Genomic DNA, 22,369 nt, shown 5'->3' with positions numbered 1-22,369 from the left:
AATACATACTTCAAAGGTTCAAAGGTCAAGTTTAGAGAACTTGTCAGAGAAATGTATACAATATACACCCTGAAGTGCTTTTCTTTGCAAAACATCCACGAAAACAGAAAAGTGCCCCAAAGAATGAACGACAATTAAATTTTGATAGTTAATTTACTTTGAACTTTGAAAACACCACTTAATGGCAGGGATGAAAGTGAGCAATTAGAACATCCAAGTTGTCATCTAAGTTTTTAAAAAAGTAGTGGAGGAGATAAATTAACAGTCTGCGTAGTGTCACAACAACAACCTTGCACTCAAAACCAGTAAGACTACGGGTGTTGATTGTGGACTTCACGAAGGGGAATACGAGGGAATACATATCAGTCTTCACTGGGGGGGGGGGCGGTCAGCATTGAGGAGTGGAAAAAATAAGCAGCTTTTAGTTCCTGGCTGTCACCATTGCAGGGGATCCATTTGCAGGCATGTTCATTCATGAAGAAGGCACATCAGCAGCTCTACTTCACGAGGTGTTTGAGGAGATTTGGTATGTCGTCAAATTCCCTGGCAAATCTCTATGGATATATGTTGGAGAGCATTCTGACTGACTTCATTACGATCTGGCATGAAGGCTCCAATGCACAGGATTGCAAAAGGCTGACAGGTGTTGCAGATTCAACCAGCTCTGCCATGGGCACAACCCTCTACTCCATCTGGGACAAGCCTGATTCTTTTTACTACAATAAGCCTGATTACCCACACTCAATGATTCAGTAACAATTTGTTCACCCCCCTCCCCTCCAACTCCACCATCAGATTTCTGAATGGTCCATAAATTTCACCTCATTATCCCTTTTGTTTTACATTATTTATTTATTTGGTAATTTATAATAATCTTACGTCTTTGCACTGTATGTTGTTGCAAACATGTTTCACATCATATAAAAATAATGATAAAAAACCTAATTCTGATTCTGATTCTGGTTGTTAAAATGTGTAGGATGGCAAATTTGTGACTTAGGAACTGTCATCAGGAGGTGGTAACACAAAAAGAGCAACAAATTATAGCTGTCACTTGGAGATTGACGGCCACCTTTCGTGATTAAAGGTGTAAGATTTCTCCCCTCAGCCAGAGTGAAATTCATCATTGTCACAGTCTTTTTTTGATCAGGTTTAACTGAAACATTATCTCAAACATTATTTCAGAACTAATAACCCTTACTTTGCTATGTATTAAAAAAATCCTTTTACTTTTAACTTTGCACTGAATGATTTCAGTCAGGTTCTAATTATACACGGGTCATAAACACTAAGTGAAATATCCACTCATGTACCTGACGAATGCCTGACTAATGAAATAAATGACTGGGTAGAAATATCTTACTACAATCATTGCCATGTCACTGACCATTTATAATATACAGAATATGATTAGAAGATAGCTGTTTATTCTAGTCATTATGTGCATCAGCCCTTTAAATGTGTTCAAATTACTTGTTTATGCCCTCTGTTATTAATTTCACTTTTACTTGCGAATGACCCTGAATTCCCATGCTATGATAGGCACATATACACCTATACTGCTGGAAAATCAAGAAGCTGCCTTCCCCCATCGAAAAGGTCATCAGATCCGCAACAATTCCTATATCTCATGTTGCCCCCTCTTGCACGACACAAAGTATATTGAAAAAGGAAATATTGTTTTTTTTGTTTGCGTGGGCTCAGGCCACTTCTTTGACCTGACCCAGCAGAAGTATTCTGAATTCCCCTGGAGTCCACTCTGCCTCTCCTAATTCAAAGTTCAAAGCTAATTTATTATCAAAGTTTGTATATGTGATACCATATACTACCCTGAAATTCTTTTTCTTGCAATGGATATTGAACCCATGAACACTGAAAATATACATTATTTTTGTTTTGCACAATTTTTAATCTATTCAATATACATATATATATATATATATATACTTACAGTTATTTATTTATTTATTTATTTTCTTCTTTCTATATTATCATGTATTGTATTGAACTACTGCTGCTAAGTTAACAAATTTCGCAACACATGATAAACCTGATTCTGATTCTGAACAATAGATCAAGGAGCTACAATGGAATCAGTGAAAAACTGCATACAAACAAAGACTGACAAACAGTTAATGAGCAAAAGTAGACAATCTGTGCAAATGTAATCATAATAGTAACTAGCTAAATAAATAAATAATACTGAGAACATGCACTGTAGAGTCTATATGCACTGGAAGAAACTATAGGATATTCCCACACTGAAAATTCCTGGTTTAGCTTTCAGCAGAAGATAAATTATATTCCTGAGTGGCTTCATTGCCTGGTGAGAGAAGATCAACTCTCTGATAAGGCGTGAGAGGCAAGGAAGAAGTAAAGAAGGCTAACTCCAAAGAGCAATGCACACAAAATGATGGAGAAACGCAGCAGGTCATGCAGCATCCACGAAGAGGAATAAACAGTCAACTCTTCATGCTGTGACCTTTCATTAGATCTCAGTCAAACTGAAACTTGATACATCAACTGTTTATTCCTCTCCATAGATGCTTTCTGACCTGCTGAGTCCCTCCAGCATTTTGTGTGTGTTGCTCTGGATTTCCAGCATCTGTAGAATCTCTTGTGTTTAAGACAGTGTTCATTTCAAAGAAGTAGTTTTTCTGACTACGTGCGTGGAGCATGGCTTGTTACACGTGATTCATCAGTGGGATAAGCACAAAACCTCATGAAGGCAACCCTGCTGCAGCACGACATCTGTTAGATCAGTGGTTCCCAAACCTTTCTGGTTTACATTCCCCTTGACTCCCAGACCACATCTCCAGCACCCCCTTTCTCTTTCCAACCATTACATAAAAACGATAAAGAACTTTGATTTACAATGCACAATGAAAGAAAATAGGAACTGCAAACTGAAAGCAGTGACAAATAATTGCAAAAATATTCAAATATATTTAAAGCTACAAATAAGATTATTTCTTAATTTAATTACAGTAAAAATATACTTCAACAGTTTTTAAAATTATATAAAGTGGAAAAACTGGCTAAGGTGAACATAGGTCCCTTGGAGGATGAGAAGGGGGAATTGATATTGGGTAATGAGGAAATGGCCGAGGATGGAATGATTACTTTGTGCTGTCCTGGACAATGGGGGACACGTTTAACATGCCAAAGAGAGATGATATGGATGCAATGGGAGGTGAGGACTTTGATACAATAGCTATCACTAAAGAGGTAGTGCTGAGCAAACTTGTGGACCTGAAGATAGATAAGTCTCCTTGTCCTGATGGAATGCATCCCAGGGTACTGTAGGAAATGGCAGAAGTTATAGTAGAGGCCTTGGTGATGATTTACCAAAATTCTCTGGACTCTGGGCAGGTTCTGGTGGATTGGAAGAAGGCAACTATCATGCCACTGTTCAAAAAAGGATGTAGGCAAGTGGCAGGTAACTATAGGCCAGTTAGGTTAACATCCGTAGTTGGGAAAATGCTTGGATCTATCACTAAAGAAGAAATAGTGAGGCATTTGGAAAGAAATTGATCCATCAGACAGATGCTGTCATGGTCCGGATAGGGGTCCCTTTAAATTTACCTTGTTTATGTTACGATCTGGACCGTTGATTCCCTGTTTTCCCGTGTCCCTCAGCTTTGGTGATTAGAGGCAATTAACGCTTAGCTGAACCGGTAGTTTATAGTCTCCGGCTTTCACCCGTTCGGGGAGAGCGTCTACAAAGTCATCAAAGGTACGGTGTGCTGATGTCATCTGGCCGGAGCAAGCCTAGTCTCTGCTGAAGCGAGTGCTGGTAATTCACTCTTCCTCACCGGAACAACCCTGTCCAGTTACCTCGCCGAAGCGAGCCTGCAAAGTTTCCTCATCAAGGTGGGTCCGTCAGTTAACCTGCCGGAGAGAATCAGGAGCCGCTGTCCACTGTTCCTGGGCTGAGTCTAGAGCTCGCCACTACCCGGAGGTTCCAAGTACCAAGTCCTGGCTCTGGCGGCATCCAAGTACCACGTCCAAGTCCTGGCTCCAGCGGCATCCAAGTACCTAGTCAAGTCCTGGCCCTGGCGGCATCCGAGTACCAAGTCAAGTCCTGGCCCTGGCGGCTTCCGAGTACCTAGACAAGTCCTGGCCCTGGCGGCATCCGAGTACCAAGTCAAGTCCTGGTCCTGGCGGCTTCCGAGTACCTAGGCAAGTCCTGGCCCTGGCGGCATCCGAGTACCAAGTCAAGTCCTGGCCCTGGCAGCTTCTGAGTATCTAGACAAGTCCTGGCCCTGGCGGTCTGTGATTCCTGTCCTACCCCGCTGTCTGAATCCCTTCTCTGCCTCTCTCACCTCTAGCCCTCGTCTGCAGCCCCCGCCTGCACTTTGGTCTAGTTCCATCACCGGAGCTAGATTGGTACTGTCTGGTGTTCTTTCGTGTTGGTCTTGTCTTGTCTTGTCCTCGCCTCTGTGGGGTAAGTCTGGCCGTCTTGCCGTTGCCCTGCGGGGGGTCATGTCTTGTCTTGTCCTCGCCTCCGTGAGGTAAGTCTGGCCGTCTTGCCGTTGCCCCGCGGGGAGTCATGTCTTGTCTTGTCCTCGCCTCCGTAGGGTAAGTCTGGCCATCTTGCCGTTGCCCCGCGGGGTGGGGTCATGTCTTGTCTTCTCTTGTCCTCGCCTCCGTGGGGTAAATCAGGCCGTCTTGCTGTTGTCCCGTGGGGAGTCATGTCTGGTCTTGTCTCGTCCTCGCCTCCGTGGGGTAAGTCAGGCCATCTTGCCGTTGCCCCGCGGGGGTTCATGAGTCCCAGCCCTATGTCCTGTACCCAAGGAGGGCTCCCAGCTCTCTGTTCTGTGTGAGTCCCGGACCTATGTCCTGTACCCAAGGAGGGGTCCCGGCTCTCTGTTCTGTGTGAGTCCCGGCCCTATGTCCTATACCCAAGGAGGGGTCCCGGCTCTGTGTTCTGTGTATGTGTCCATGGTTCCATGTACCTACTCTCCCGAGACCGAAGCTCTGTTTTCCATGTTCCTCCTCTCCCTAGCCCATGCTATGTCCATGCCTGGTTTGGGGGTCCGAGCCCGAAGCAAGACCCAGGTACTGGGCCCTTGCCCAGTCTCGGGCTCAGAGTCCATACCCTAGCCTCTTCATGTCTCCTCTAGTTCTGAGAACCGATTCCGAGTCCTAGCCCAAACCCTTGGTCCCAGCCCAGTCGTAGTCCTCAGTCCGCTATTCGTACCCCTGCCTTGCTCTCCCGGTTTCGAACAATAAACTAAATTTAATTAACCTCACAAGATGTGTCTTGCATTTGGGTCCACCCTTGCTCCCAACGCCCCACCATTGTGACAGATGCAGCATGGATTCAGCAAAGGCAGTCCTGTTTGACAATCTTACTGGAGTTCTTTGAGGATATAATTAATGTAGTAGATAGAGGGAACAGATGGAAATTATTTACGTGGATTTCCAGAAGGCATTTGATAAGATGCCACATAAAGGAATTGGGGTGCATAGAGTTGGGGGTGATGTATTAGCATGGAAAGAGGATTGATTAAATAATAGAAAGCAGAGAGCTGGGATACATGGGTGTTTCTCTGGGTGGCTATCTGTGGTGGGTGGTGTGCCGTGGGGATTGGTTCTGGGCCCACAACTGTTCACAATATACATTAACGATCTGGAAGGGGGGACCAAGTGTTGTGTATCTAAGTTTGCTGATGACACTAAATTGAGTGGAAAAGCAAATTATGCAGAGGATACAGAGAGTCTGCAGCGGGATATAGATAGGTTAAGTAGTAGGCAAGGGTCAGGCAGATGGAGTACAAAGTTGGTAAATCCAAGGTCATTCACTTTGGAAGGGAAAATGGAAAAGCAGATTATTATTTAAGTAGTAAAAAATTGCAGCTTGCTGCTGTGGAGAGGGACTTGGGAGTGCTTATGCATGAATCGCAAAAGTTTGTGCAGCGGGCTATCAAGAAGACAGGTGGAATGTTGGCCTTCATTGCTAGAGGAATTGAATTTAAGAGCAGGGAGGTTATGGTGCAATTGTACAGGGTTCTAATGAGGCTGCATCTGGAGTACTGCATGCACCTCCGGTCTCCTTACCTGAGGAAGGATATACTGGCTTTGGAGGCAGTGCAGAGGAGATTCACCAGGTTGATTCCAGAGATGAGGAGGTTAGATTGAGGAGATATTGAGTCGCCTGGACTGCACCACTTGCTGGAGTTCGGAAGGATGAGAGGAGATCTTATAGGAACATATAAAACTATGAAAGGGATAGATAAGATAGAGGCAGGAAAGTTATTTCTACTGGTAGGTGTGACCAGAACTAGGGGACATAGCTTCAAGGTTCAGGGGAGTAAATTTCGGAAGGAAACGAGGAGGAACTGCATTTCCAAAAGAGTGGTGAATCTGTGGAATTCTCTGCCCAATGAAGCAGTGGAGGCTACGTCAGTAAATATATTTAAGGCAAGATTGGATAGATTTTCATAGCAGGGGAATTAAGGGTTGTGGGGAAGAGGCAGCTAGGTGGAGATGAGTCCATGGTCAGATCAGCCATGATCTTATTGAATGGTGGAGCAGGCTCGATGGGCCAGTTGGCCTACTCCTGCTCATTTCTTATTTTATTATATTCTTAAAGTATAAGAACATAAGAAAATTTAGAGAAATATCGAGAAAATGTTAAATTTTAGACCATACATTAATTGCCCAACTATTCACTATGGATTGCTTTTTCACCTTTCAGTGAGATGGATGGGCTTGGTGCAGTGATATCATCTTCTCAACATCAGGCTGAATGTCACTCAGAAGGAGAGTCAGGTCCCCATGTTCAGTAATTTCCAGTCTGTTTCGTTGCTTCGGAAGAAGTTGGGTGATTGTTCTGAAGCCATGCTCCAGCAAGTGTGATGTTGGAAAGGCAATAAAGAACTCCTTGACCTTTTTCCCAGTGTAGGATAGCATTTAGAGATTTCTTTCTGCAGCCAAAAGTCTTGAAGTGTTTTCTGGATCTTGGTTTCAGCTCAGTCATCTTGTAGCGAGATCAGTTCTTCCCTGTGCAGTCCGTTTATTTTGACTGCTCGATGTGCTCTTTGTATGTGTCCTACTTTATTGCATTTTAATTGAATTGACTTCATTTCTTACATCCTTCACATACACGAGGGTAAAAATCTTTACGTTACTTCTCTGTCTAAATGTGCAATGTACGATCATAGTAAATTATAATAAATAGAACAGTCAATGTAACATAGAATACACTCAAATCAGCATGAGTTAATCAGTCTGATGGCCTGGTGGAAGAAGCTGTCCCAGAGCCTGTTGGTCCTGGCTTTTATGCTGCGGTACCATTCCCTGGATGGTAGCAGCTGGAATAGATTGTGATTGGGGTGACTCAGGTCCCCAATGATCCTTCGGGCCCTTTTTTCACACCTGTCTTTGTAAATATCCTGAATCATGGGAAGTTCACAACTACAGATGCGCTAGGCTGTCCGCACCACTCTCTGCAGATTCCGACGATTAAGGGAGGTACAGTTCTCATACCAGGCAGTGATGCAGCCAGTCAGGATGCTCTCAATTGTGCCCCTGTAGAAAGTTCTTAGGATTTGGGGGCCCATACCAAACTTCCTCAAACGTCTGAGGTGAAAGCGGCGCTGTTGTTCCTTTTTCACCACACAGCTGGTGTGTACAGACTACGTGAGGTCCTCGGTGATGTGGATGCTGAGGAACTTAAAGTTGTTTGCCCTCTCAACCCCAAATCCATTGATGTCAATTGGGGTCAGCCCATCTCCATTCCTCCCGTAATCCACAACCAGCTCCTTTGTTTTTGCAACTTTGAGGGAGAGGTTGATTTCTTGACACCACTGTGTCAGAGAGATGACTTCTTCCCTGTAGACCACCTCGTCATTGTTTTAGATTAGGCCAATCAATGTTGTGTCATTTTCTGTAAGTTTCATCTTTAAATTTGTATCAGTCTGGTATAAGTGAGCCCCTGCCACAATGGCAACATAATTCGTTCAGTCAGGCAGATTTCTGATTAGAGATTGCAATTTTGGTCACGCTCAGTTTCATTTCTGACTGCAAGTCAATTACGTCTCTGGCTGTTGTTTCCATTGATGCAGCAATTTTAACTGCTCTTATAAATGATAGTTGTGCTTCAGTAAGTACACATTTTTGAATACTTTCTTGTAAGATTCAAACTAAACGACCTTTCTCAGTGCGTCATTAAGCCCATTACTGAACTAGCAATGCTCAGACAATTTCTTCAATTCAGCCACATCAGCTGAAATGGACTCCCACTCCTTTTGATTCCACTTATGAAACCTAAAGTGTTCTGCAATCAACAATGGTTTTGGTTATAAATGATTCTGCATTGCTTTCATGATATCAGGAAAGCTCATTCTGGCTGGTTTCATTGGAGCAGTGAAAATTCCAAGCAAACTGCTTGCTTTTCCATTTTTTGCATTCAGCACTCGCTTTTCATTGGCTAATTAATTTGTTTAAAAATACTACTCAATTCATTCAGTATACATCAGCTAGTTATCTTCTGTGCAATCGAGCACATCTATATTTCTGATGTAAAGGCATCCGTTAGTCTTGTGAGACCATGGATCTGTGCCTGGAAAGTCTTCACTCTCCAGGGCGCAGGCCTGGGCAAGGTTGTATGGAAGACCGGCAGTTGCCCATGCTGCAAGTCTCCCCTCTCCACGACACCGATGTTGTCCAAGGGAAGGGCATTAGGACCCATACAGTTTGGCACCAGTGTCGTCGCAGAGCAATGTGTGATTAAGTGCCTTGCTCATGGACACAACACATTGCCACGGCTGGGGCTCGAACTCACGACCTTCAGGTGGCTAGTCCAATGCCTTAACCACTTGGCCACGTGCCCACATTTCTGATGGAGCCAGCCATTACATTATTATTATTATCACCTGGTACTCACTGTTTATAAACACATAAATTTCATCTGTTTCGTGCCAATTTTTTCTTTTCTCGAATGACTTTCTCCCCTTCCGAAGAAAAAAATGTACTGCACTTTTTAAAAAAACTTTATCATCTTTCTCCCCTTCCTGAAGAAAAAGCATGCTTTGCATTTTTTTTAAAACTTGGAACATCTTGCTGCACTTCAACAGGAAGGTAGTCATTTCAGATTTGTATTAAAACTTCCTTGTCACCACTGTTATGTTTTGTACCTCCAGAAATTTATCAAAAGAAAAACACAGGAGCCTGGGAGAACAGGTACACTTCATTTTTATTTTAATGAGGTGCCACATATGATGTGGTGATGTAATGATGTATGCCATTCACATACTTTTAACATATAATCTATAACGTACTAAGTAAACAGCAATGAATACTCAATCAATCAATTTAGATTACTCAAATATTAAATAAACAACAGTATGGTCTCTATACCTTTCCCAATACTTCTTCCTATGGCAGATTCAGCATAATATCTGTTTCAGCAGTCTGGTGCCAAGTGTGTTATTGACACAGCCTTCCAAAAGGAGCCTACTAAATACAGTTAGGGTCTCACTGACAAGATCAATAGGCTGGTACTAATTCACTTATCTGTCCCGTGGATTTGGAGGACTTACCAGAGACAACATTGGTGCCGATTAGTTCAGCAAACATCAGTACTTGTCATGGCATGGGTGACGTGAGCATCTTTGCAGTCTCACATTTGGACATGGTATAATCTAACACAAAGTGGGTGATATTGTCCCCCTGGGTGCAGTATGAGTTACCAAGGGGGTGATAAAGGTAATGGGGGTGGTCGGGGGCACTCGATAGCAAGGGAAGCAGCTGAAGGATTACAGGATTAATATGAAATGAATTACTTATTATAAGCATTAGATCCTTGGTGCCTCGTAATTGATTACAATGATCAGGTAATCACCTCGTTTCTTGCTGACCCACTGTTCTCTTAGACTATGCTCAAAACGTGTTAAAGTTGTTGAAAAGCAATATGACACTTCTGTTTTTGACATATTATGAGGAATATGGACTGAAGAAATCTTGCAGTTTCCAGGCCCAGTCTGCACATTATTGCTGTTCACTACTGTCGTACATTAGCTAGAATGATTTCTATAGTCTAATCATGCAATGAGGCAATTCCTGTGTATTAGGGTATGGTGTTCAATGGGGTTAAGTTCAGAATCTGCCCTTTTGAATGGTCTTCACCGCATTTCTCTAGCCAATGCGCCAAGTGAGATACTTCATACTTTATTGTCACCAAACAATTGATACTAGAACGTACAATCATCACAGTGATATTTGATTCTGCGCTTCCCGCTCCCTGGATTACAAATCGATAGTAAATATTAAAAATTTAAATTATAAATCATAAATAGAAAATAGAAAAATGGAAAGTAAGGTAGTGCAAAAAAACCGAGAGGCAGGTCCGGATATTTGGAGGCTACGGTTCAGATCCAGATTATGCCTTTTATGTACCTTCAGGCAGAGAGTCAGGTTTTGCCTGGACTATGATGACATCATAACTTTCCTCTTTATTGATTGCAGTGCTTGAGGTTGGACCTAAACAATGGGCAATCGACTGTGGTCATTCATCCGTAACAAAAATGGTAGCAGCAGTTCAAATGAAAAAGACGTGTAGACAGTGAAGTGTGGAATATCTGAAATATGAATTTATACCAGCATCGTCAGTTGTTGCGTGAAAAAGTATTTTTCAGATGAGGCAATTATATCATCAGGTTGCTTGAATATTTGAAGAGAATACACTCTGATAAGACAAACGAGAACTTGGCCAATGATTCAGGAACAGCTTCTTCCCCTCTGCCATCTGATATCTGAATGGACATTGAACCCATGAACACTACCTCACTACTTTTTTATTTCTATTTCTGCACTACCGATTTCCAGTTTAAGAAGGTGCTGGGGAATATCAGCTACTTCTAGCTGGTGGCTAACGAAACAAGAAAAACAACTAAATACCTTGTTAATCACACTTTTTCTGGCAAACCTTCATTGCAAGTAATAGTCTGTAACTTCCCTTTGGATTTGGAGGCAATTTGGTGTGGCAGAACTGAGGTGAGGAGGCAGGCCTGTCATCGAGAGCAAGGAAGACCTGAGGTTTGATCAATTTAAGTGCCGTGCCCAATCAGAAAGGTCCAGGCACCAGAGTGTATTCTGATTCTGATGTCTGTATAGTAATTGTATTATATAGTATACTATATATACATTCATATATACTGTATATATATATATAAACACACACACACACATACACACACATATTAAGATGCATTCTGTGTGTTATAATAGTACTGGGTTACAATAGACAATAGGTGCAGGAGTAGGCCATTCGGCCCTTCAAGCCAGCACCGCCATTCACTGTGATCATGGCTGATAATCCACAATCTGTACCCCGTTCCTGCCTTCTCGCCATATCCCTTGTCTCCACCATCTTTAAGAGCTCTATCTAACTCTTTCTTGAAAGCATCCAGAGAATTGGCCTCCACTGCCTTCTGAGGCAGAGCATTCCACAGGTTGTTACATGTTACCAGTAGCACTCAGACGAATGACCTGATAAACTTCTATGAGATCACTCCTCATTCTCCCAAACTCCAAAGAGTGAAGATCTAGATGGACAGCGTGGCCAAGTGGTTAAGGCGTTCGTCTAGTGATCTGAAGGTCACTAGTTTGAGCCTCAGCTGAGGCTGCGTGTTGTGTCCTTGAGCAAGGCGCTTAACCACACATTGCTCTGCAATGACACCGGTGCCAAGCTGTATGGGTCCTAATGCCCTTCCCTTGGACAACATTGGTGGCGTGGAGAGGGGAGACTTGCATCATGGGCAACTGCTGGTCTTCCATACAACCTTGCCCAGGCCTGTGCCCTGGAAACCATCCAAGGCACAAATCCATGGTCTGACGAGACTAACGGATGCCTATAGAAGATGCATTCTATATTGAGTTGGAGTTTATAGCTAAGCAAGGAGGAGTGTTGTGTATTTAGTGTTTCATAATATTAGAGTAATATTGTAAATATATTGTTTGATTAAGTAATCTTTGTGCTAATTCATAATGGGTTATATGTGAAAGTACACGTACCGCATTGGTTATTACATCACCGCGTCAGAAGTGCATGCCTCACTAAAGTAAAGACGAAGTGTACACATTCTTCTGGGCTCCCATGTTTTTCTTTCCATTAATTTCTGGAGTTACAAAACACAACACATACATTAAGAGAACATAGAGGCCTAGCATATATGGCAGAAGAAGTTTACCACCTTAGAAGCTTCCAGTCCTCCTACTCTGTCAGGCAACACGAGCCCCACACGTGGAAGAGACAATGTGCCCAACATTGGCTTCCTCCTTCACCACCGAACTCAGAGAACTGAATGGATGCAATCCTCCATAGTCCTAAGGGAATAGCTAAGAAAGAAAGACTTCATTAATATGGCAGTCTTCTGTCTCTGGTAATATCTTCCTGAATGTAAACTTCATATTTATGAATCAAGTATCAAATTACTCAGTATACTGACAGAAAATCGAACTTTCAGATGAAAGTATTTTACTTTGAGTTTGATATTCTTAATTAAATTAACTGTTTTGATTACATTAAACAATTCTACTTAAAAAAAACTCTCCGATGGCCAAAGAGATAAATGAAAAAGAAAGTGCTTATCATCTAAAGCAGTCAAACTACCATTGCAATAGTGATTTATATTAACATTAGTATTATTCAATTACCTATTAGTCATTAATATGCCGTCATCTGAAGAGCTGCTGGGAGAGTTTGAGCTTGGTTCACTAACCAGTTACTGTGTTGAATGTTATACAGTACATGGTGTCACATTATTCACTTAACAGGAGATTTCTCGGAAGACAATGCTGGGATTTCACATTCACTTTCATTGTTCTCTACTCTATTAGTGACTTTAGCTTGAGGTGTGCTTTGTGATCTTTGCAATTACAGTAAAATTCTATTCATCCAGCATCCTCGGTACTTTGCTGTTACTGGATTAGAAGGTTTTGCAAACTATTGCATTAATACTCCAACAGTCTTTTAAGTCACTTTTTTATAGCGGAATAATGAAGTTTCCAGCAAACCTATTAAGTTTAAGACCCCATCCATTTCAATGAAGAAAATGAAAGAATCAGGTGAATTTCAAGACAGGGCTGAAATGGGAGTCTCAGGTAGTTTCAGAGGAATGTAGGAACTGGGCACTGGTATGTTTAACAAGAGCACAGGAACATCAGACTTGGTGAATTAAAGGGAGATTGGGAATCTGGGCTCTGGCAAGTGAATTGAGCATGGGAGTCAGCACCTGGTATGTCAGATGTGGATTCATCAGGATTTCTGAATAGTTTGAGGGTGGATTATGATAAGTTTACTGTAGTACCAGACCAAAAGAAACTTAGGAAGTGATTTATGATATCTTTCATGAACAATATGAATCATAGGTAATGCTAACGTATATGGATGTTAGAATTGTTCTCCCTTTGAAAACCTCAGATTGTGTGTGTGTGTGATTAATTCATACCTGATAAAATTATAAACTAGAAATTATTTTTGTGTCCCAGAATTCATAAGATGACTAGACCTAAGAGCAGGATTGGGTCATTTGACCCACCAAGTTTGCTCCGGCATTTCATCATGGCTGATTTACTATACCTCTAAACCTCATTATCCTGTCTTCTCCCTGTAACCATTGACACCCTTACTAATCAAGAACTTTTCAACATCCGCTTTAAATATACCCAGTAACGCAGCCTCCACAGCTGTCTATAGTACAGATTCGCCACCATCTAGCTAAACATATTCCTCCTTATCTCTTTTCTAAAGGGACATCCTTGTATTATGAAGTTGTGTCCTCTAGTCATAGATTTCCTCAAAGAAAACATCGTGGGTTGATGGAGGCTCTCAGCCCAAAATGTCGAGTGTTTACTCTTTTCCATAGGTTCTTCCTAGCCTGCTGAATTCCTCCATCATTTTGTGTGTGTTTGCTTTGGACTTCCAGCATCTGCAGATTTTCTTGTGTTTATGTCACAATACAACCAATGCCTTATAAAACCTCAACATTATATCCTTGCTTTTATGTTCCAGTCCTTTTGAACGAAATGCTAACATTGCATTTACTTTCCTTACCACTGACTCAGCCTGAAAGTCAAACTTTAGGGAATCCTGTGCAAGGACTCTATGTCTCTTTGCATGTCTGATTTCTAAATTTGCTCCTCATTTAGAATAGTGTAAGCCTTTATTCCTTTTACCAAAGTGCATGACCATACACTACCCTACACTGCATTGGATTCTGACATTCTGACATGTCCACACATTTTAATTCCACATCCCATTCCCATTCTGACATGTCCACACATTTTAATTCCACATCCCATTCCCATTCTGACATGTCTATCCACGGCCTCCTCTACTGTAAAGATGAAGCCACACTCCGGTTGGAGGAACAACACCTTATATTCCGTCTGGGTAGCCTCCAACCTGATGGCATGAACATCAACTTCTCTAACTTCCGCTAAGGCCCTACCTCCCCCTCGTACCCCATCTGTTACTTATTTTTATGCACACATTCTTTCTCTCTCTCCTTTTTCTCCCTCTGTCCCTCTGAATATACCTCTTGCCCATTCTCTGGGTCCCCCCCTCCTTGTCTTTCTTCCTGGACCTCCTGTCCCATGATCCTCTCGTATCCCCTTTTGCCAATCACCTGTCCAGCACTTGGCTCCATCCCTCCCCCTCCTGTCTTCTCCTATCATTTTGGATCTCCCCCTCCCCCTCCAACTTTCAAATCCCTTACTCACTCTTCCTTCAGTTAGTCCTGACGAAGGGTCTCGGCCTGAAACGTTGACTGCACATCTTCCTACAAATGCTGCCTGGCCTGCTGCGTTCACCAGCAACTTTGATGTGTGTTGCTTGAATTTCCAGCATCTGCAGAATTCCTGTTGACTGCATTGGATTAGTGGTTTAATGAAAGTAATTTGTAATTAAAATACAATACCACTAAATGAAATACAGTACAATTGTGTATGTGATATCAGTTAGACCACAAACCACAGTTTGAATAATATGTGCAGTGGTGATCACCACGCTGCAGGAAATATGAGATTGGATTGAGGAGGACGCAGAAGAAAGTTCTAACAATTCGCCTTAACTAGAAAATTTTAACTATGAGAAAAGAATAGATCGGCTGGATCTCTGAAAACTGAAAACAGACTCAATTATATGAGGTTTCATTAGAGTAGGTAGGAAGAATAATTTTTTTCTTTGACAACCAGGCGGTGGGAGTTTAAGGTATTAGTAGTGGGATTAGAGGGAAGGTGAAGAATAAGTTTTTCACTCTAAGGAAGGTGGGTCACGATCTCATTGAGTTTTTCACTTGAGGATGGAGGGCCTAGACCCTATGATCTGACGGCGTTTTTCACGCAGAAGATGGTGGGTCTCTTTCCTATTTTCAAGCATTCATTCCGACCAGATTTGGATTCATTTATTTACCACATGCACATTGAAACACAGTGAAATGTATTGCTTATGTTAACAACCAGCACAACCTCAGGATATGATGGGCGCAACCCACAGATGTCATCACGCATTCCAGTGCCAACTTAGTATGGTCACAATGACCAATACAATCCTGGAAAGATTTAATTTTGGTCTGGGATTTATTTCCTGGATCAAATTGATCTATCAAACCCCTATGGCTGCAGTTATAACTAATAATCAAAAATCTCCTTACTTTAGATTATACAGAGGTACTTGGCAGGGATGTCCTCTTAGTCCTTTATTATTTAACTTGGCTTTAGAACCCCTTGCTATTGCTCTTAGGGATTCCCATACTGTTCAGTGTATTAAAAGAGAGGACAAAGTACGTAAGGTTTCATCGTATGCAGATGACCTGTTAGTTTATATTTCAGATCCTAGGAAATCTATTCCTTCTATGTTATCTATATTTTCTGAATTCAGTAGTTTTTCTGGATATAAATTAAATTTACATAAAAGTGAGTTATTTCCCATTAATAATTACTGGGATCAATATCATCAAATACCTTTTAGTGTTGCTAAAAATTACTTTACGTATCTTGGTATTAAAATTACTAGAAATTTTAAGGACCTGTATAAATATAATTTTCTCCCATTAATTGATTACACCCAACAAATGCTTTCTAAATGGTCACCTATGACTGTCACAGCGGGTGCTGGGAACAGACCCAAATGCAAGACACAGACACTGAAGTACAAGGAACAGGACTTGACTAGAGTAAGGACGTGACAGGATTCAGGCAAGGGGCAGGGACAAGAGCGCAGACTTGGGCTAGGGAAAGCAGGACCAGGACTAGGAACCATGGACTAGGAGACAAGGCTTGGACTCCGAGTCAGAGACTGGACAAGGACCCAGAACCTGGGTCTTGCCCCAGGCTCGGACCCCAGAAACAGGCAAGGACATGACTTGGCTGCTGGCTGGGGTCTTGGGTCATTGAGCTTGGTTTGGGATCCTCAAGGCTTGGGTTCTTGGAGCTTGGCTGCAGGATCTTCGCCTTGAAATGCGGAGGCTGATAATTCGGAGACTGGAGCTGAGAGACAGACTGGAAATTGAACATCAACATAGAACCGGGACTTATCCTTCGACAAGCCAGGACTCATCTTTAACACAACACAAACATGAGACAGGACAGAACATAGACATAGAGCCAGGACTTATCCTAAGACAAGCCGGGATTCGACATCATCTCCACACCAAAGTGGGACAGGTCTCTCTGTCAGGTAATGGCAGAATGGCCGGACTTACCCAACAGAGGCAAGGACAAGACAAGACAGGTCCCCCCGCAGGGCAACAGAAAAACGGCCTGACTTACACCACGGAGGCGAGGACAAGACAGGACAAGACAGGACCCTCCACAGGGCAACAACAAAATGGCCTGGCTTACCCCACGGAGGCGAGGACAAGACAAGACAGATCCCCCTGCAGGGCAATGGCAAAACAGCCTGGTTTACCCTACAAAGGCAAGGACAAGAAAAGACAAACACTAAAGAATGACAGACAGTTCCATCTCTGCTCCGGGGAAGCTCCGAGTCTCAGTTCGGCCGGCAACCTCAGCTGGCTACAGAAACAGCCAGATCCCTACCTAGCTTGGTGTTGCTGGCAGCCACTCAGCTGGCCCAGGAAACAGCCAAATCCATACCACAAAGACTACTCCAACAAGTGGCAACAAGGCTCCATGAAGCAGTGGTCCTGCGACCAGGTCTAGAGATCACCAATGGTTTCACTAGTCTTCCATCAGCAAGTTGCTCCAAGGGGGACTGACAAGACAAACCAGCAGCCCACACTCAACCCCAAGGCTACTTATATTGCAAGCCCAAAAATGGGAATCAGATGCCTATGATTAACTCAAACAAGGGTCAGCTGGAAGACCCGGAGTCCTGAGTCCACGGACCAGACCATGACACTGACGTTATCATTAATAGGTCGAATTAATGCTATTAAAATGATAGTTCTACCGAAATTCTTATATACATTTCAGGCAGTTCCTTTCTTTTTTCTGAAAACGTTTTTTGACAGAATAGACACTATAATCTTATCTTATATTTGGAATAATAAAAATCCTAGATTGAGTAAACCCTTACTGCAGAAATTTAAAAAAGGATGGTGGTGTGTCTTTGCCAAATTTTAGAATGTATTATTGGGCAATTAGTATTCGATATATTACTTTTTGGATTCATTATTCAGACATACATGAATGTCCTTCATGGCTGGATTTGGAGGAAAACTCGGTGAAGGGGTTCTCTTTGGCCTATTTAATGGGAGCTCCTCTTCTCTTTTTGTTTTCTAAGATTAGTAGACAAGACCTTAATCCTATTATTAAACATACATTAAGAATTTGGTGTCAGTTTCGTAGATTTTTTGAGTTAAATAATTTTGTTCTTTCTAGTAATAGCCATTTCAACTATGTTTTTAAACCATCAATTTTGGATAAGGCCTTTTTAATTTGGAAAACCAATGGAATAACAACTTTTTCAGATTTGTTTTTAGGGAACTGTTTAATGTCTTTTTCTCAGTTAGTGGATAAATATGATTTATCTAATGAACACTTCTTTAGATAGTTACAAATTAGGAATTTTTTACGTGGTTTGCTGCCAAATTACCCTTCTGCTTATCCACCTAATATGATAGATGCTCTCTTTCAGCTTAAACCACCTCAAAAAGGGTTAATAGCTATAATTTATAAACGGTTATTGAATTTACGAATGATATCTAATGATAAAATTAAACGTGCTTGGGAACCAGAATTTCAAGAGTCATTTTCAGATAACCAATGGAGTAAAATTTTTCATTTGGTTAATAACTCATCTATTTGTGCCTGTCATTCCTTGATACAGTTCAAGGTAGTGCATTGGGCCCATATGTCAAAGGATAAACTAGCACATATTTTTTCCAACATCAATCCTATTTGTGACAGATGTAATATTGAGGTGGCCGCTTTAACTCATATGATTTGGTCTTGCATAAAGCTAGATAATTTTTGGAGAGATGTTTTTAAAACGTTATCAAAAGTCTTGGATCTGGACTGACAACCTAATTTACTTACAGCAATCTTTGGGATTATCCCATCGGAAGCAGGGAATATTCCTCTTTCCACTCAATGTATGATAGCCTCTTCAACTTTATTGGCTAGGAGAGCCATTTTACTGAATTGGAAGGATTCTAATCCACCTACTGTCTTTTATTGGCTTTCCTCCATTATGTCCTGTTTAAGTTTAGAGAAAATAAGAAGTCGGACATTTGATTAGATTAGACACTCAGTCCTCATTTATTGTCATTTAGAAATGCATGCATTAATAAATGATACAACGTTCCTCCAGAATGATATCACAAGAAAACACAGGACAAACCAAGACTAAAACTGACAAAATCACATAACTATAACATATAGTTACAACAGTGCAAAGCAATACCATAATTTGATAAAGAGCAGACCATGGGAGGATTTGATATATCCTTTAAATTTGAGCAAATCAGGTGACCTTTTATTCAATCTTTTCATTTGATTTGATTTATTACTCTTTCAATTTTTTTCCCGGAAGTTTTAGATTTGATCAGAAAGTCTTTTTTTTTGGTCGTATCCTCAGAATGGACTGTCCAGTCCTTTTCTTTTTTCTTCTCTCATATAGTGTAGTGGTTTTTTTTTCTCATTTAAAAATTTAAAGTTTTTTTTTCTCTCCATGAATTGATAAGAGGAGAATTAGCTGTCTTTTTTTAAAATTATATTCTACATATTAGCTTAATACTATGTATGATTTTGATAATGTCTATTTCACTTTCTGTTTGTATTGTTATTGATATATATATTTGAGATAATTCTCTTGTTTGTATATATGCTCTTTTTAAATCAATAAAAAGATTAATAAAGAAAAGAAGGAATACAATTCTTGCATTTTCTCTCTTTATGATGTTTGCTTTTCAAATTACTCCTTTTCCCCATTCCACATTGTTTTCCTCAAACCATTTCTTTCTTCCTTTAATTTACTCTAGTTTCTGCTTAGAATTAATAGATTTGATTTTTTCACTTTACTTCATGCCATACAATCTTTGACTAAACTCTATTCATTTAAAAATCTAACCTCTTTTTTTGTTGTAAATGTTTTATATCAATTGTTCTCTTCTGATTATATTTATTTTGAAACTTGGCCTTCCATGAGGTGAAGACAAGATTCAGATTTTTGTCACATTTTCATTTCCAACCAAAGCAATTAATCCAAGATGACTACATTATTTTATTTGATGAATAGCGTATTACCAATTAAGTCACTTTATATGCTCAATTAGGTCAATATCAATACAACATTTAAAATAAATGTTTCTTCTTATTTTAATGCTCATTAAGGTGATTCTGTGGAACAGACTATTTCTCTGTTGAAGTAACACAAATAAATTTCAGGCTGCCTAAAGTGGAGAAAAAATTGCTTTTGGTTTCTGTTTTATGTTCAAACATGCCAATGAAATTCAATATCTTGTTGTACAAGATGCATATCGTACACTTGTGCTTGCTTAGTGCTACTGTGATAAGGTCCTACTTTTTATATCTTGTAAACCTTTACAAATGGGAGTAAAATTGCACTTTAAAAATAGAGTTTTATTATTTTTAACTTGTGATTCTCTTGTACTTCCATGTATTTCAAAGCTAAATGCTCTTATAGTTTCTTTTAATGGGACATTATGTACAGAAAGCCAGGTATTTGCAGAGATGAAATAGTAATTGAAACCAATATTTCAGAAGTGCAACTTGCCCTGAATGGATGTGATATTTCTTCTTTTACAACAGCCACCCTTAGACTGAATTGAGTAATTTCACTAAAATTAATTTGGAACTAAATTGAGATTAATCAAAATTAATTCCTTGAGTTTCAGGAGAAGATCAGTGATGGCAGATTTGTACTCAAGGGAGATCAAGCATTTTAGATGAGATTAGATTAGATTGTGAGGACACTCAGTCCTCATTTATTGTCATTTAGTAATGCATGCATTAAGAAATGATACAATGTTCCTCCAGTATGATATCACAGAAACACAAGACAGACCAAAACTACAACTGATAAAAACCACATAATTATAACATATAGTTACAACAGTGCAAAGCAATACCGGAATTTGATAAAGAACAGACCATGGGCACGGTAAAAAAAGTCTCAAAGTCCTGATAGCCCTGTCATCTCACACAGATGGTAGAAGGAAGAAAAACTCTCCCTGCCATGAACCTCCAGCGCCGCAAACGTGCTGATGCAGCACCCTGGGAGCACCCGATCACTGCCGACTCTGAGTCCGTCTGAAAAATTCGAGCCTCCGACCAGCCCTCCCACACCGAACACCGAGCACCATCTCTGCTGAGCGCTTCGACCTCGGCCCCGGCTGCCAAGCAACAGGCAAAGCCGAGGACTCGGGGCCTTTCCCTCCGGAGATTCTAGATCTTAATGAAACAGGCAATAGACAACAGACAATAGACAATAGGTGCAGAAGTAGACCATTTGGCCATTCGAGCCTGCACCACCATTCTGAGATCTTGGCTGATCATCTACTATCAATACCCGGTTCCTGCCTTGTCCCCATAACCCTTGATTCCCCTATCCATAAGATACCTATCTAGCTCCTTCTTGAAAGCATCCAGAGAATTGGTCTCCACTGCCTTCTGAGGCAGCGTGTTCCACACCTCCACAACTTTCTGGGAGAAGAAGTTCCTCCTCAACTCTGTCCTAAATGACTTACCCCTTATTCTTAAACCATGCCCTCTGGTACTGGACTCTTCCAGCATCTGGAACATATTTCCTGCCTCTATCTTGTCCAATCCCTTAGTAATCTTATATGTCTCAATCAGATCCCCCCTCAATCTCCTTAATTCCAGCATGTACAAGCCCAGTCTCTCTAACCTCTCTGTGCAAGACAGTCCGGACATCCCAGGAATTAACCTAGTGAACCTACGCTGCACCTCCTCCACAGCCAGGATGTCCTTCCTTAACCCTGGAGACCAAAACTGCACACAATACTCCAGGTGTGGTCTCACCAGGGCCCTGTACAAATGCAAAAGGATTTCCTTGCTTTTGTACTCAATTCCCTTTGTAATAAAGGCCAACATTCCATTAGCCTTCTTCACTGCCTGCTGCACTTGCTCATTCACCTTCAGAGACTGATGAACAAGTACTCCTAGATCTCTTTGTATTTCTCTCTTACCTAACTCCACACCATTCAGATAATAATCTGCCTTCCAGCTCTTGCTCCCAAAGTGAATAACCTCACACTTATTCACATTAAATGCCATCTGTCAAGTTTCTGCCCACTCACCCAGCCTATCCAAGTCACCTTGAATTCTCCTAACATCCTCATCACGTCACACTGCCACCCAGCTTAGTATCATCAGCAAACTTGCTGATGTTATTCACAATGCCTTCCTCTAAATCATTGACATAAATCGTAAACAGCTGTGGTCCCAATACCGAGCCCTGTGGCACCCCACTAGTCACCACCTGCCATTCCGAGAAACACCCATTCACTGCTACCCTTTGCTTTCTATCTGCCAACCAGTTTTCTATCCATGTCAATATCCTCCCCCTAATGCCATGAGCTCTGATTTTACCCACCAATCTCCTATGTGGTACCTTATCAAATGCCTTCTGAAAGTCAAGGTACACCACATCCACTGGATCTCCCGCGTCTATCTTCCTGGTTACATCCTCAAAAAACTCCAATAGATTAGTCAAGCATGATTTGCCCTTGGTAAATCCATGCTGGCTCGGCCCAATCCTATCACTGCTATCAAGGTATGCCGCTATTTCATCTTTAATAATGGACTCTAGCATCTTCCTCACTACTGATGTTAGGCTAACAGGGCAATAGATCTCTGTTTTCTCCCTCCCTCCTTTCTTAAAAAGTGGGATAACATTAGCCATTTGCCAATC

General features: G+C 41.3%; 1 protein-coding gene across 4 annotated transcripts in view; it reads right to left on the bottom strand.

Annotated features, from left to right (window-relative positions):
• The window catches only part of LOC140204274 (G-protein coupled receptor 12-like), a 53,794-nt gene extending 41,438 nt beyond the window's left edge, over positions 1-12,356 (bottom strand). For 2 of the 4 annotated variants that reach the window (XR_011887573.1, XM_072270857.1), the window contains exon 1: positions 12,201-12,356. The gene's annotated coding sequence lies outside the window, so the exon portion shown is untranslated. The remainder of the gene's footprint in view (positions 1-12,200) is intronic. The other 2 variants (XR_011887576.1, XR_011887578.1) reach the window with 1 other exon arrangement.
• Between the last annotated feature and the right edge of the window lie 10,013 nt (positions 12,357-22,369).

The sequence above is a fragment of the Mobula birostris genome, chromosome 10 (assembly GCF_030028105.1).
Source record: "Mobula birostris isolate sMobBir1 chromosome 10, sMobBir1.hap1, whole genome shotgun sequence".
In the NCBI taxonomy this organism is placed as follows: Eukaryota; Metazoa; Chordata; class Chondrichthyes; order Myliobatiformes; family Myliobatidae; genus Mobula; species Mobula birostris.
Note: the sequence above shows the minus strand (reverse complement) of the source record. Positions and strands in the feature narration are given on the sequence as shown.